Source organism: Pollicipes pollicipes, unplaced genomic scaffold (genome assembly GCF_011947565.3).
Source record: "Pollicipes pollicipes isolate AB1234 unplaced genomic scaffold, Ppol_2.1 Scaffold_1600;HRSCAF=1878_pilon_pilon_pilon, whole genome shotgun sequence".
In the NCBI taxonomy this organism is placed as follows: Eukaryota; Metazoa; Arthropoda; class Thecostraca; order Pollicipedomorpha; family Pollicipedidae; genus Pollicipes; species Pollicipes pollicipes.
The window spans coordinates 8,117,401-8,132,376 of NW_023595962.1; the positions used below are offsets into that span (position 1 = coordinate 8,117,401).

The 14,976-nt window shown below is 51.4% G+C and overlaps 1 pseudogene; it reads left to right on the plus strand.

Annotated features, from left to right (window-relative positions):
- Nucleotides 1-13,342, plus strand: part of LOC119093407 (MOB kinase activator 1B-like) — a 19,590-nt pseudogene extending 6,248 nt beyond the window's left edge.
- The last annotated feature ends 1,634 nt before the right edge of the window (nucleotides 13,343-14,976 follow it).

Sequence of the window (14,976 nt, forward strand, 5' to 3'; positions counted from 1 at the left end):
GGTGCGCTCATGCCCCGGAAATGGAAGCGCGCTGCTGTCGTGCGTGATCGAAATCGCCGCGCACATCAGCCAGCGAACCAGTCAACGTTCACTTCCCTCCGAGCAAAACGCCACCGCCTCGAACTGCTCTTCATGGTCTGCGCTATATCGCTCAGAAATGATTTGTAGCCTGCATTTGTTGGCGGCGAATGTGAACGATCGAGAGCATCCGCCCGGAAAAATGAACGCTCAACAGCCCCAAGGCAACGCAAGTCTAGAGGTGACCACGAATTCCAGTCCCCTGGTGGCTCACATACCCCACGTGATATGTGTCACCACTGCTCTGTTAAGCTCTGATTCGACTCGGCTTACCCGGCTGCGGCTGACCACTGATTCCACCGCCCTGATGACTCACCCGGCTGCGGCTGAGCACTGATTCCACCGCCCTGGGACTCACATACCCCACGTGATATGTGTCACCACTGCTCTGTTAAGCTCTGATTCGACCCAGCCGCAGCCGGGTAAGGCCTCGGCTGACCACTGATTCCACCGCCCTGGTGACTCGCATACCCCGTGGTATGTGTAGCCGCTCCTCTGTTTAGCCCTGATTCGACCCAGCTTACCCGGCTGCGGCTGACCACCGATTTCACCGCCCTGGTGACTGACATGCCCGACGTGGTATGTGTAACCGCTTCTCTGTTTAGCCCTGATTCGACCCAGCTCGTCCGACCTCGGCTTCCTTTCACCACCTGCGGTATTTCAGACCCAAGCGCACATCATTTTGTGTGAAGCTGTGTGGTGTTGTGTGGTGAGAGCGGGTTTTCCACAGCGCCATGCGTGGTTAGCGGGTACTCCGCTGCACCACGAATGATACACTACGCTGCAGCGATGTAGTTAAGGAAAAATGTGAGGAACGGCAGAAATCTGCGATCATGCCAAATCTAGTCAGACTCCTGGCTTTCCTGCGTACGCGGTGGGATCCCTTGACTTTCCGGCTCACACCGTGGGGTCCATTCACTTTCCAGCTTACACCGAGGGTCCCTTGACTTTCCGGTTCACGCCGTGGGGTCCATTCACTTTCCAGCTTACACCGAGGGTCCCTCGACTTTCCGGCTCACACCGTGGGGTCCATTCACTTTCCAGCTTACACCGAGGGTCCCTCGACTTTCCGGCTCACACCGTGGGGTCCATTCACTTTCCAGCTAACACCGAGGGTTCCTTGACTTTCTGGCTTACTCACAAACATTGCATTACATTTGCATGCGACTCACAACACATTTCACTCTTTCAGGAAGTTGACGATATATTTCATTGTAAGAAGACATTAGGCATTCAGTCTTAAAATTGAGGTGCCTTCGCTGCTGTCGGCCGCCACCATCACCAACATTTTAATATTCGACTCATGCACTTAGGTTTTCGTAAATCTCAATGAGAATTCATGAGAAAATTGTTCCTCTCGCCTTTAGATGCAGACTTTTTTAAAACCAAGCTCCCTAAAGATGTTATCTTCTGGTGGTTTTACCTCGATTCACAATAGCTAGTCACGCTGGTGAGATTGTTGGTATTCAGCAGACAACCCTAACACGCCTTGCCATCTCTTTTCCCAATTACTTAATCTCAAAATGGCAGGATTCACCGGTCAGTGTACGAAAATCGCTCAATGTGCCTACGCTTAACGATCTCTGTAGTCATTCCTTGTTTGCACTGTGCAGGACGACAACCGCCCGTTGGTATTGTAAGGACTTCAATTTTCTGTTCCGAATCTGAAGTGTTGGACCGGGGTGGGTGGGGCGGCTGAATAGCCAGCTCTAACTTGTTCGTCCGTTAGCTGTTGGCAGGCCACAATTTAGATCCATGCTCTGATGGAGATTCGCCCGCCAGTTAATACTTTCGATGATCCTGGAAATTGTTGCAAGATGTTGTGTAAATCTTTGACCGCGGATGAGTAATATTATAAATCTGAAACTGTCCACGGTAATCTTCCTGTAGGTCCTCAGGTGTTCACCGGTTCTATTGGATGCTATCGTCGGTTCTTAGGTCGTTACTCATTTAAAGCGGACTGCATCCATTTTTTCACAACGAAATGCGTGTTAAATTGTTATTTGACTCTCTTCTCATACACTTGAGGTCACTAGAACCCTGTAGGACAGGACAAGGAACTAATATCAGCTCCACGGAGGGTCAGATTCTTGGGATAGCTAAGTATGGTGCTCCGTATCCCCATTCCTCTGTTCCCATACTTGTTTACACATTTCAGTTTCGAGCACGCGGGCAAACATCGACAATGAGCTTTGGCACAGTCACGACAACATAGTCAAGACAACATGGCACATCCGTTCTACAACACTATTAGCATCAAACTAACACCACATTAACAACATATTTGATCTAAATAACGACCTATGAAATACCCTGTATCACAGATGTTACTCCCACAGATCGCGCTGTTACGTAACCCACTCTTAATGACAGTAAGCTTTGACAAACACGATGGCAATACAATCGCACAGATGGTTGACGACGGCGAATGACCCAAGGGTGTGCGATCTAGTCTTAATGCACGCTGGCTATCACACTGCGACCAGCCCCTTCCCAACTTTCTCTCCTCCCAAGCATCCTCCTCCAACCTCCAACCCCCTACCTTCCTTCCCTCCCTTTCCCCGCGACGGTCAGTACTCTGCCTCCCCGCGAGCCGCGAAGAGGCAAATAATTACATCACCAAGGATGGTCAGGGACTTTCCCCATACCTTTTCAGTAGCACACAAGCAACAACGAGAGCCGCAGGAAGCCAAACAAGTCGGTGGATTACGTCAAGGGCTGATGTATGCGCCGTTACACCATAGCGGACCTAGGAGTCTTATCACACATTTAACAGGCGGTTTGTCTGAACAACACAACAGCAAAACATAACAGGAAATCTGAGCGTGCAAAACAGCTACCACATGGTCTAACTCAAAATCGCCATTTTGAGATCATCCAGCGACCAAAGATGAGCGAACATTCTGAGTCCATTCAGTGAACCGGAGACGGTTTTTTCGTGTTTTCGTTTCGTTTTCGTGTTTCGTTTTCGTGTCGTTTCGTGCGCTTCTCACGCGAACGGGCAGTCCGGCCACCAGCAAACAAACGTTAAGAATCCGTTAGCATGACAACACCTGCATATCAACTGCGCTTTTTATGCTAGCTAACCACCGATATATCAAACAGGAGTCCTGAAAACAGAGCAAACAAACTTGATTTGTGTAGTCTCTCTCCGCCATCAACATATGCATGGGGGAAAATATTCTGTCCCAATGATCTTACATACCCGTGCTTACGAACGGCGTAAACGCTGGCGCACACACACACACACACACCACACACACACACAACACAACACACACACACACACCACACACACACACACACACCCACACACAACACACCACCCACACACACACACAACACACACACCACACACACACCACACAACACACACACACACACACATACACACACACACACACACACACACACACACACACACACACAACACACACACACACACCCACACACACACACACACACACCACACACACACACACACAGTACATATGCATAGAAATGTTTGTTGGACTTAACACATTCATAGAATACATAAAACGATGAACCCCAAAAGTGATCGGACCCATCAGAAAGGATGGTTTTCAGTTGCAGTTGCATCTGTGCATGAAGTGGCAGCCCGACCCTGACCCAGTGGCATGGCGATGATGTAGTGGCCTACACCTGACTCAGTGACCTACATCTGACCCAATGAACTGATCCTGACCAGGCTTCCCGAACCGAACTCGGACTAAACTGTGATCCGGTGACATGGCCCTGACTTGGGAACCTGACCCTGACCTAGCGGCCTGTCCTTGACCTTGAGACCTGAACTTGACGCAGTGGCGTAACTGCCGCTTGGTGACCTCCCACATCTGCATCTTGACCGTAACTCGGTGATCGGACTAAGCCTCAACACCTGGCAGCTGATCTGGTGACCTGACCTGACCCGGTGACCTAACATGGTCCGTTGGCATGACCTAGTGACCTGGCCTGGTGATTTTATCTGACCTTGTGACCTAGCTTTGTGACCTGACCTTACCTGATGATTTGGCCTGACCTGGTGGCCTGACCTAACCTGGCAGGCCACCCAGACCGGGAGTCGCTGATCGTGGAGTTCTGCGAGCAGCTGAACACGCTGCTTGGCGTGGCCACGGTGTGCACCGGCTCACGCTCCTGCCGTTTGAGCAGCAGAACGGCTACCTGTTATCCCTCTACTTCATGACGAAGTTGCTCTACGTGGCCAACATCTTCCCTGCATTTCTTCATGCTCTCCACTTTCCCTCGGTGAGTAGGTGATGGACGTTGGTCGTGATGTTGGTCGTAGTGTTGGTCGCAGGGCGTGAGGTGAGGACGGGACGACGGGAAACGACTGGGGAGGATTGGCAGAGAGGAACACAAACCTTCACGTGACTATCTGCTGGAAAAGTAGCCCTGTGTAGACAAATTGGATCGATTAAACTACGACGAGGTCGTGCACCCCTCGGCAAGGACATGAGACTTCATCGAGTAAATCTTGTCTTTCAGTCCTTGCACCTTGTGCAGCTGCCCGAAATCGGATGCCCATTACGCTTATTCGCGATCCACCAGCCGCCATAACACCTTTGACACATCATCTTCTCACTGCTCGTTTGAAGGAAACAAACTAGGGCTTGAAGTAGAGTATCTGCAAACTCAGCCCGATTTTTATCACACTAAGACACAATCTTACAGCATGGCAAATTATTTCCGTAGTTTGCTTTTGCCACATAAATCACACATCACGGGCTGCAAGTTGACAATGGGATGCATATGGTCTGCAGGAACGTCCCTAAACGGGTTGCAAGACATTTTCTCACTGCTTTTGTTATCCTGTCCGTCCCGCACGGCCATGAGCCTCCCCCTGATGATTGTGACGAGTCCCGTCTTGTGCGTCGCAGGCTCCGTCTTACATCGCGCATGGTTCCAAGTGCTGCGGACGTACCTGTCTAACAGGAAATGGTACACGTCCACCCTGTCTTCCGCTGCACACACTCTGCCAGGTGAGGGGCTCACGTGCCGGACAGTGGTGCGCAGCAGGAGGTGGCCAGACCGGGGAAGGAGACGGTGGCGGGCAGTGAGGGGTCTTGAGTCATGAGGGTCTCACGTGCCAGAACAGCGGTGTGCAACCGGAGGTGACCAGACCGGGGAAGGGACGGTGGCAGGCAGAAGTGAGGGGTCTGGAGTTATGAGGGTCTCACGTGCCAGACAGCGGTGTGCGGCAGGAGGTGACCAGACCGGGGAGGAACAGTGGCAGGGAGTGGACAGTTGGGGGACACAACATGGCAGGGTGTGGTGTGTGTTGACTGGTTTGTATAGACGACTGTGGAGATTCTTGTTGTGGATTAGAAACAAGACTGGTCGCACAAAAAGATATGTATGTGTGTGGTCGGCACGCATAGCGGCCAACATGCACCACACGTGGACGAGTAAATTATTATTTTGTATTTAGGTCACATAGCTTGTCTTTCTGCGATACCATGCAAGTGACACTCATGTATTATTTGCTAACAATCCGCGATATGCCTAAAGGGTCTCCACAGAATCGTAAGCACGAATTTCAGATGATTCGCTGAAGACTGCGAAACGTGAAATCGGTTGACCAACTCTGTCAATTTCTAATTACGGAAACGATGTACAAGCCCCACACCAGACCAAAACAACAGCTTTTGCTTCGGCTGTGATACGGTCAGTCCTTAGGGTATCGCTTCGTGTTTTGGACTGACCCGTGCCGGCCTCCCCGCCCCCTCCACCCCCCCCCCCCCCCTCCCCATCAGGTGTCGGCTGCCAACCAGGGGCGCCCTGGAGCACTACACGTGCCAGTGTGTGCTGCCCATCAACCTGTTCAACGAGAAGATCTTCGGCGTGCTCTGGTTCTACGTGGCCGCCCTGTCTGCCGCTGACCGTGTACAGCACGCTCATCTGGCTGTTCCGCTCCTCCATGACCTCCCGGCGTAGTTTCGTCAGGTCAGCACCCGTCGCGAGGGTCATGGTTAGAGCCAGAGGTTATGGGTCAGGGGATGTCAGAGCCAGAGGTTATGGGTCAGGGGATGTCAGAGCCAGAGGTTGTGGGTCAGGGGATGCCCCTCCCCAATACGGCAAAAGTTGTGAAAAAATGCGCGTTTCCGGATTTTGAAAAAAAACGTAAGCAACGTTGTAAGGTAGGTTTGCCTTAAAGTACAATTTGAGGCAAAAACAGGCAGGCTCTCGTAACCGTTTGAAAATAAAAAAACCCTTCTTACTAAATTTGCTCCTCCTAAGCGGCGTAGCCTCCACCCAGGCGACGCCCTAGATCCACCCTTGTGCGTGAAACCGGGGTGAACAATCTATTGGTCGGGTAGGACATTCGCAGATCTGGCACAAAACGTTTCAGCTGTCACTTGCAGCAAATTGGAGCACACTGACTGCTGGCTACAGCCGTCAAGTAGTTAACCCCGCTGTGCGGCGAGCGCCACCAGTGTGTTAACCCCGCTGTGCGGCGAGCGCCGCCAGTGTGTTAACCCCGCTGGGCGGCGAAGCGCTGCCGCCAGTGTTGGTTAACCCCGGCTGTGCGGCGCAAGCGCCGTCAGTGTGTAACCCCCCAAAAAACCCCGCTGTGCGGCGAGCGCCGCCCCCCAGTAGGGTTAACCCACCGCTTGTGCGGGCTAGCACCGCCAGTGTGTTAACCCTGCTGTGTGCGGCGAGCCGGCGCCATTGGGTTAACCCCGCTGTGCGGCGAGCGTCGCCAGTGTGTTAACCCTGCTGTGCGGCGAGCGCCGCCAGTGTGTTAACCCGGCTGTGCGGCGGGCGGCGCCAGTGTGTTAACCCGCTGTGGCGGCGAAGCGCCGCAGTGCACGGCTACGCGACAGCAACGAAAAGAGCCATCCTATTCCTTCGCTGGTTGTCGCATTTTCTTTTACCTTTGTTGTTTATTTCGCAGTGACGCCAGGCAGTGGCCCACGATACGGTGCAATACGTTGGCTGGGTGGCTTCTGGCTTTGATGCTCGTCAGTTTCAGGCACACATTTCATTGTAGGGGCCTTGAGCACAGATGTTGTTTGGTGTTCTGACTTCGCGACAATCGGACCAGGATGAGCACGGTAAAAGAAGCCACGCTCACTCAATGCTGTGCAAGGTTGCGATGAACGCATTCAAACAAGGCCGCATTAATGAGCATATTTACTAAAAAGAGAAATGTGTTGTCCAGAGCAGTCTTTACCACTTAAAAGCATACATATAGTTACCGATAAGCTCATTTTACTCATAGGTATTAGTACTTGCACTCATATATCTTTAATGTGTAACGGTTCCCTTCCTGAACCACAAGATGAACGCTGGGAAGCTGTTTGCTTGGACATGGGGGAGGGACCGGCCCACTTTTCCGAAGTTTCATCCGACCGATGTCCGAATCAGCGTGGTTTTGGGGACCTGAGAATTTACAGAAGTAGTCTGGTGGTGAGAAGTACACAAGACAGTAGTAATAGCCTGTTTCCTCGGAGAAAAACCAGGATAATGGAGATATAAATGGGTTAACCCATCTAAATCTTCATTCTTCTGGTTTTCTCCGGGGAATAAGGCTATTACTACTGTCTATGCATGTAATAATTTCCCTCGCAAATGCAGTGAACAGCATACGTAATTGGGTGGTGAGAAGTAATCAGTTGCCCTTTTCTATGACTAACCTCGGACGAGTGAATATTTAGAATCCCAGCAGGGTCCATAAACAGCCTCGATATTACAGTGCTCCTAGACTTGGTACGGTCCGGCAGTGGGTGGACATATGCCAAGTTGTTCAACGTCCAGGATCTGTGCGAGATCCCATGAAAGACGTGAACAGAAGGCTGAGACTGGCATCGCACAACTATGACCATTACCGTACACGGTACGACCGCAAAGAACACCATTACCGTACACGGTACAACCACAGCGAACACCATTACCGTACAAGGTATAACCATAACGTACACCATTCCCGTACACGGTACAACCACAACGTACACCATTACCGTTCACGGTGCAACCATAACTTACACCATGACCGTACACGGTACAACCACAGCGAACACCATACTGTACAAGGTACAACCACAACGTACACCATGACCGTACACGGTACAACCACAACGTACACCACTACCGTTCACGGTGCAACCACAACATACACCACTACCGTACACGGTACAACCACAACGTATACCATTACCGTGCAAGGCACGACCACAGCATACACCATAACCGTACACGGTACAGCCACAACGTACACCATTACCGTGCAAGGCACAAGCACAGCATACACCATAACCGTACACGGTATTACCACAAGGAAGACCATTGCTGTACATCGTACAACAACAGCGTACACCATTATAAATCGTACAAAGTCCAACCACCACCATTGCTGAGACTCGAGAACGGGCTCCAGACGCAATGTCGTATCGGGATTTCGTCAGGCGTTCAGGCCGGCCACACGACCGTGAGGCTGGGGTCCTGATCAGCCCGAGCGCAGGTGGCGCCGCCGCGGACCGCCGCTGTTGAGCGCCTGGTGAGCCCGGTGAGCCCTTTCCAGTCGAGTGTGTCGGGAAGCCGCTGCTGCCAGGCCTTGGCAAAGCCGGCCCTAAGTCCTTGCCCGTGTGCGCCGGTGCCTCCGTGAGAGCTTGTTAATCACGGCTCGCGGCAAGCCGTCGGCAGCGACCAGGGGCGCGAGAAAGCGATTAAAAGGGGGCATCCAAGAGTAAGTCATGGCCTTTTAAAAAGCTTCTGTAGCATCTGACAGCTTAATGGCACTTTACGGCAATTTAAGTGCCCGGTGGCGTCCCGTCTCCGCGTGGCCTCCGTAATTTATGTGCTGAGTGCGCCTCTGGTCACCACGGCTTTTTGGCCGAGACACAGCTGGACAAGTGGAACCTGTCAACACGTCGAACAGAGCAAATACCCTTTACGGGCATAGGTATGATTTTTAAAGAGGGTGTTTGTTGCTCTAGTGGTGACGAAAAGCGCCAGCCACTAGAACCAAAGACGTCGGCGCTGATGGTGAGAGCGACGGTAACAGATTCGGTCACTCCCGATCGTAGGGGCGCCACTCTTCAGAGCCACTTGAAGCAGCGGCCACGTAAGCCACTACACGCATTCGTCCGCTTTCGTATGAAGAACAGCCCTTGTGTTGGCATCAAGTGATTGGTGGGCTTTGTAGCCGAGGACGTTAGCAGCTCTGCCTTCCACACGCTCTTTGGAAGTGGCAGATGGAGAGAAACCTGACGTGGAAAAACAGCCGCATTGTAGGTGTTTGAATCATTGTTATTCCTTTTTCGGGGGATGATGTCCGTGCTGCACCTGAAGTAGTGTACTCGCATATCATGCTCCTTGTCTGACGATTCTGTTATCGTTCCGCATTGTGAGACTTTTTGGCATTTCTTCGTACCTTCCGTGCCATTTTAGCCTTACGCCTTTAATTCGGGTTTTGCGGGCGCGTCGACTGCAGCGGCCGTTTAACACCCACTCTCATGTAGTAAACCATTTCCCACTACATTTTAAAAAATACTGCACCAAGAAGTCGTCTAACCTCGAGGTCATTTCAAAGGACCATCACAGTTTTCTTCAAAGTCCACCCTTAGATGGTGCAAAACGGGCGTATTCCAATGATGCAAATCATTTTTTACTGCTTTCAAAAATCTGGCCTGCAGGGATTTCAACTGCAGAGATATCAGAGATCAAATATCAGTGTCATCAACACCGGTTTATCAGGATTTTCGTTAGATACTGCTTTACGGCACTTGTCAACGAACCAATTTCTTTGGGCAAGCCATTTTATTCTGTATCTAAAACTCTAGTCACTAAAGGTCGTTTACGTTCAAGGTGATGATGGTAATCTGGGCTTCAGGACGCAATGTTTAAGGTCATCATCAATAAATATAAACGGCCTCAGAGGCCAGAGCTTTGAATGCAGCCAAAAAAGCTTTACTGGTTTGCTTCATAAGAATCTCCTGGATGGGAAGTGTGCGTGATGGCAAAATTTATCCGAGTTCAGTTTTGATGACCTTGATCTTTCATGATCTCTGGAGGCCAGAGTTTTTGATCCAGTAGGACATAGTTTGCGCTATGAACGTGAGGCTGTTAGGAAACAAGCTTGTGATGAACTTTCAAGGAAATCGTTTGAGTCCGCGGTGGTGATGGGGCAACATGAAGACCACAGGAGGCCAGATATTTCAATCTAGTAAAATCAAATGGCTTGTGGCATGGGCATGTAAGTGTTTTGTACTACCTTGAGGCAAAATATGAAGAAAATCGTAATAATAGCACCCCGGTTGTAATAAACTAAAATGGACAATGCCTGGGGACCGGAGTTTTAAATGCATTGGAAAATTACTTGCACCACAGAAGTAAACGTACTGATAAGGACCTTAAGGAAAAGTTTAAAGGAGATCATGCCAGTCCAGTATTTACCACCTTGAACTTATACACCCTCTGGAGGTCAAAGGTTGCCATGCGGTAGGTAAGAACCTCCACCATGGATATGAACTTGTTGAGAAGCACTTTGTGCAGAGTATAGGGGGAACCACAATAGTTCGTTTTCTTGGCCTTCAGTTTGGTCGAACACTGGATGCCGGGCTTTTCAGTGCAGTGGAAAACGGTTTGCACCATGGGAATGGCCTCGTTTGGAACACTGTGAAAGCGAAAGCTGAGGAAAATTGTAATAGTCCGTTGTGAAGACCTGAAACATGGACGACATTGTGGGCGAAAAAAAATCAACGCAGTGAAAAAAACTCGCACTACGAGCATGGGCTCATTTAAGAATACTTTCAGGATAAACTGAAAAGGAACTCGTGGCGGACCTCCTTAAGTGATGCTAAGTTTTGAAGAATCAATGAGGCCGCGGTTTTGAATGCGATAAAAAAAATGGTTTACACGACCGAGTTGTGCATACGTTCAGTACTATCCTCGGGAACAACTGAAAGAAATCGTGACAGTCCAGCTGTGATGACACGGATATTTGTCGACATTGGAGGTTAGGGTTCTCGATGTGGTGTAATTGTTTTACACCACAGAGATGTGCACGTTGAAAAGCACCTCAGGGAAGAATTTAAAGCAAAACATGGCAGTCCGCTCTTGACAACCCTGAAACCTGCCCTTCGGAAATGATAACTGAAGACCAGAAGACCAGAAGACTGAAGAAGATACATGATCTGTGAAGACCAGAGCTCTCGACGCCTTGGGAAATGTCACCCGACCTCTGACGTGACATGACATGATAAGTGACCTCCGATGCGTGACCTCTGACCCGCGCCACGTCGGCAGGTACTACCTGTGGCGCACGGGTCGCATGGACGGGGAGCGGCTGGATCGCACCTGCCGTAACCTGCTGACCTACCTCGGCTACGACGGCCTGCTCATCCTGCGACTCATCGAGCTGAACCACGGCACGGCCATCCTCACGCTGATCGTGGACAAGCTGACCGAGTTCCACGACCTGCTGGAGGTCACCGGCCGGCCGGAGGAGGGCGTCTACACCGCCTCCTCCTACCTCTCGCTCTCCACCACGCGTCTGCTCAGCTACTCCGGGCAGCGCAACCTGGTGGCCGACGTGTGCAACATCTCGCCGGAGGGTCAGCGTGCCTGGGGCGGCAGGTCACGCTGTGACCTGACCCGGTCAAGGTCGGACCTGCGGCGGACGGGCGACCAGAGCCCGGAGATCGGGGGGTGGAGCCGCCGCGGAAGAGGGCCACCGTGCGCGCGGCGAGCAGCTGAACAAGCGGAAAAACTTCATGTTCTTCCGGTAGGGCGGTGGTGGCGGGCGGCGGAGGCGCGGAAACGAGCGCTGAGGCGAGGGGAGGAGTGGAAGAGGAAGTGGCGGTTGGAGTAAATAAGGTGATGAATGCCGTGGAAACGTGGAAACGCTTGTTGAAGAAGAGGGGGCGAGGCTGTAGTGCGATGGGGTGTTGGAGGCATGGTGTGTTTGGATGGCTGGTTGTGATACTGCTTGGTGGATCTGAGAGTGCGCTATTGTGTGCTAGAGTGCGCTATCTCGTCCTCAGTGTGCTAAATACGTACCGTCAGAGGGTTAGCTTGCAGGACTATGGCCAGTGCGTCACCATAGGAGGTTCAGGTGCTACCGCTCCTTTGGAGTTTAGCGCGCGCCTGAGTGGTCAGGTGAATGCGGCACGCTCGGGTTGGGTTCATTTAATCCCACTGAGATCTCAAAACCTACGAGAGCTAGAAACAAAAAATTCAAGGGACAGGTAGGCCTGTATATAAGCTCGCTTGTGTAAGATTTTGAGGTTCCTAGATTTTTCTTGAATCGAATAAGGTCAAACAATGCCAAACTCCAGAGTGGTATGCGAAGTGCCCTCAACCCTCATCGTGCAGCTACCTCTAACCGAGATAGCCCTTCTACACAAAACATCGCAAGTATTCATCTCAGGTCAGCGACCTTATTTGACCTCCAGAAGGTCGCAGCGGCCAAATACACTCGAGATTTTCGGTATTTGAAGTTAGATAGGAGTCAATAACTGCGCCGGCTATCGCATGTTTCTCAAATAACACGGAAGATCGGAGTTATTCTCGAACAGTGACCCCTTCTGATCTTTGATGAGTGCTGGGGCTCCCCCCCTCTGACGAGAGGAAGATTCTGCTGATTGAATTATTTCTGACTATGACAGTGGCTCGCCCCCCCCCCCCATCCCTCCAGTGTGCAATCGGCTTCCCTCCCCCCTTTCGTCCCGTACACATCAGCAAGCCCTGCCCAGAGTCCAGCCCTGCCGGCGCCGCTGGATTAGGCGGCCTGTCAAGCCCTGTTCACCATGGTGATATCACCATCTCTTCTTGACAGTGTGATGTGCAGGCAGCCTTGCCTGGCGCTTGTTATTGTTTGAGCTCAACTAGTGCAATAAGCGATGGAGCTTTTCGAGCTCGGTGGCATCCTGGTAAGTCGCGCGCTCAGCATGTGTTCACATCTGCGCCGGTGAGCGTTGCTGGAGGCAAGGAACTCTGCAGCGCCGGCTTGTAAAGGGTTGCCCGTCACGTGATTTATAGTGACTGTTGGCGTGGTGCGAGTAAGTGGAAGGCGTTGTTGGTCGACATAGCGAGGCGTTATTCGTTACCGTGGGGTGCCGGTGGCAGCACCCCACGTGGTGGTGGTGGTGGTTCAGTGGGAATCCAATGGAGCCCGCTCCTGATTACTGTCTGCATGGTCGTTGTTTCCGACGAGTTAGCTGAGTGCTGTACCTCCGCGAATTAGCTCCGTGTAAAGTAACGTTGTGCCTGCGCGTAATGTGATCTCTGCCACAGATCATGATCTGATGATCTGATCATGATCATGACATGATCTCTGAGTCGTGGCTAAATGATTCTCTCATGGGCAGTGAGGTATGTACGTCACGTTTCCTCGGTTGGGGTGGTGGTGATAGCAATACACGACGCGGGCAAGAGAAAGCTTCATTCATACAGCCACTGGCGCAGCTATGAGTCATGCTCTGTTTCGACACACACACACACACACACACGCACGCACGCACGCACGCACGCACACACGCACACACGCACGCACACACGCACGCACGCACCCACGCACGCACGCACGCACGCAACACAACGCACCCACGCACGCACCCACCCACGCACGCACGCACGCACACACACACACACACACACACACACACACACACACACACACACACACACACACACACACACACACACACACACACCACACACACACACACACACAACACACACACACCACACCCAACACACACACACACACACACACACACAACAACACACACACACACACACACACACACACACACACACACACACACACACACACCACACACACACCACACACACACACACACATATATAGATTATATATAGATATATATATTATAATATATATTATATATATATATATATGCAATGAGCTGCATGTCCCCTAGGCCGGTCGCTAAGGGCTGGAGGCGTTGGTCTGCCTAAAGAATATCACGCACTCTCATCTGCCCCTCACGTTCCTCCAGGACAAAAAGCGGTGCGTAAGTCGTCTGCTGATAACCGTGCGTCGCGCAATCCATCAACCTGCAATCCATGCAATCCAGATTCGATGATTTTCGCAGGGACGATGACCGAAACGACGGACGACAGACGACGGACGACAGGAGGCAGCTACTTTACTCGCTCCTCTTGACGCGTAGACAGGGCCGCTTGCGTCTGCCTGTCGGCGTCGAGTAGCGTGCCAGACATAAATTCGGAGAAAGTGGCTGAGCAGACCAATACCGCACACCGCGAGAGATCAGACCCTTGATTGGTCACGGCGCTCTCAATTCTCTCGGGCTGCCGAACGGAACCGATCTCTCGATAGACACAACGGTCAGGGCGAGATGAGACGGGACACAAACTCTCCTCTCTATATCTCTCTATCTCTATCTCTATATATATCTCTCTCTCTCTCTCTATCTCTCTCCTTCTCTTATCTAGCTCTATCTCTCTATCTCTCTCTCTCTCTCTCTCTCTATCTCTCTCTCTCTCTCTTCTCTTCTCTCTCTCTCTCTCTCTATCTCTCTCTCCTCTATCTCTCTCTCTATATCTATCTATATCTTCTTCTCTCTCTCTATCTCTCTCTCTCTCTCTCCTCTCTCTCTATCTCTCTTCTCTCTCTCTCTCTCTCTCTATCTCTCTCTCTCTCTCTCTCTCTTCTTCTCACTCTCTCTCCTCTTTGTCTGTCTCACTCTCTCTCTTTGTCTCTGTCTCACTCTCTCTCCCTTTGTCTCTGTCTCACTCTCTCTCCCTCTTGTCTCTCTCACTCTCTCTCCCTCTTTGTCTCTGTCTCACTCTCTCTCCTCTTTGTCTCTTTCTCTCTCTTCCCCTCCACCCTCTCTTTCCCTCGCGGCTCATAATTGAAGCCATTTCAGTCGACGGCGCTGGTATCATCGA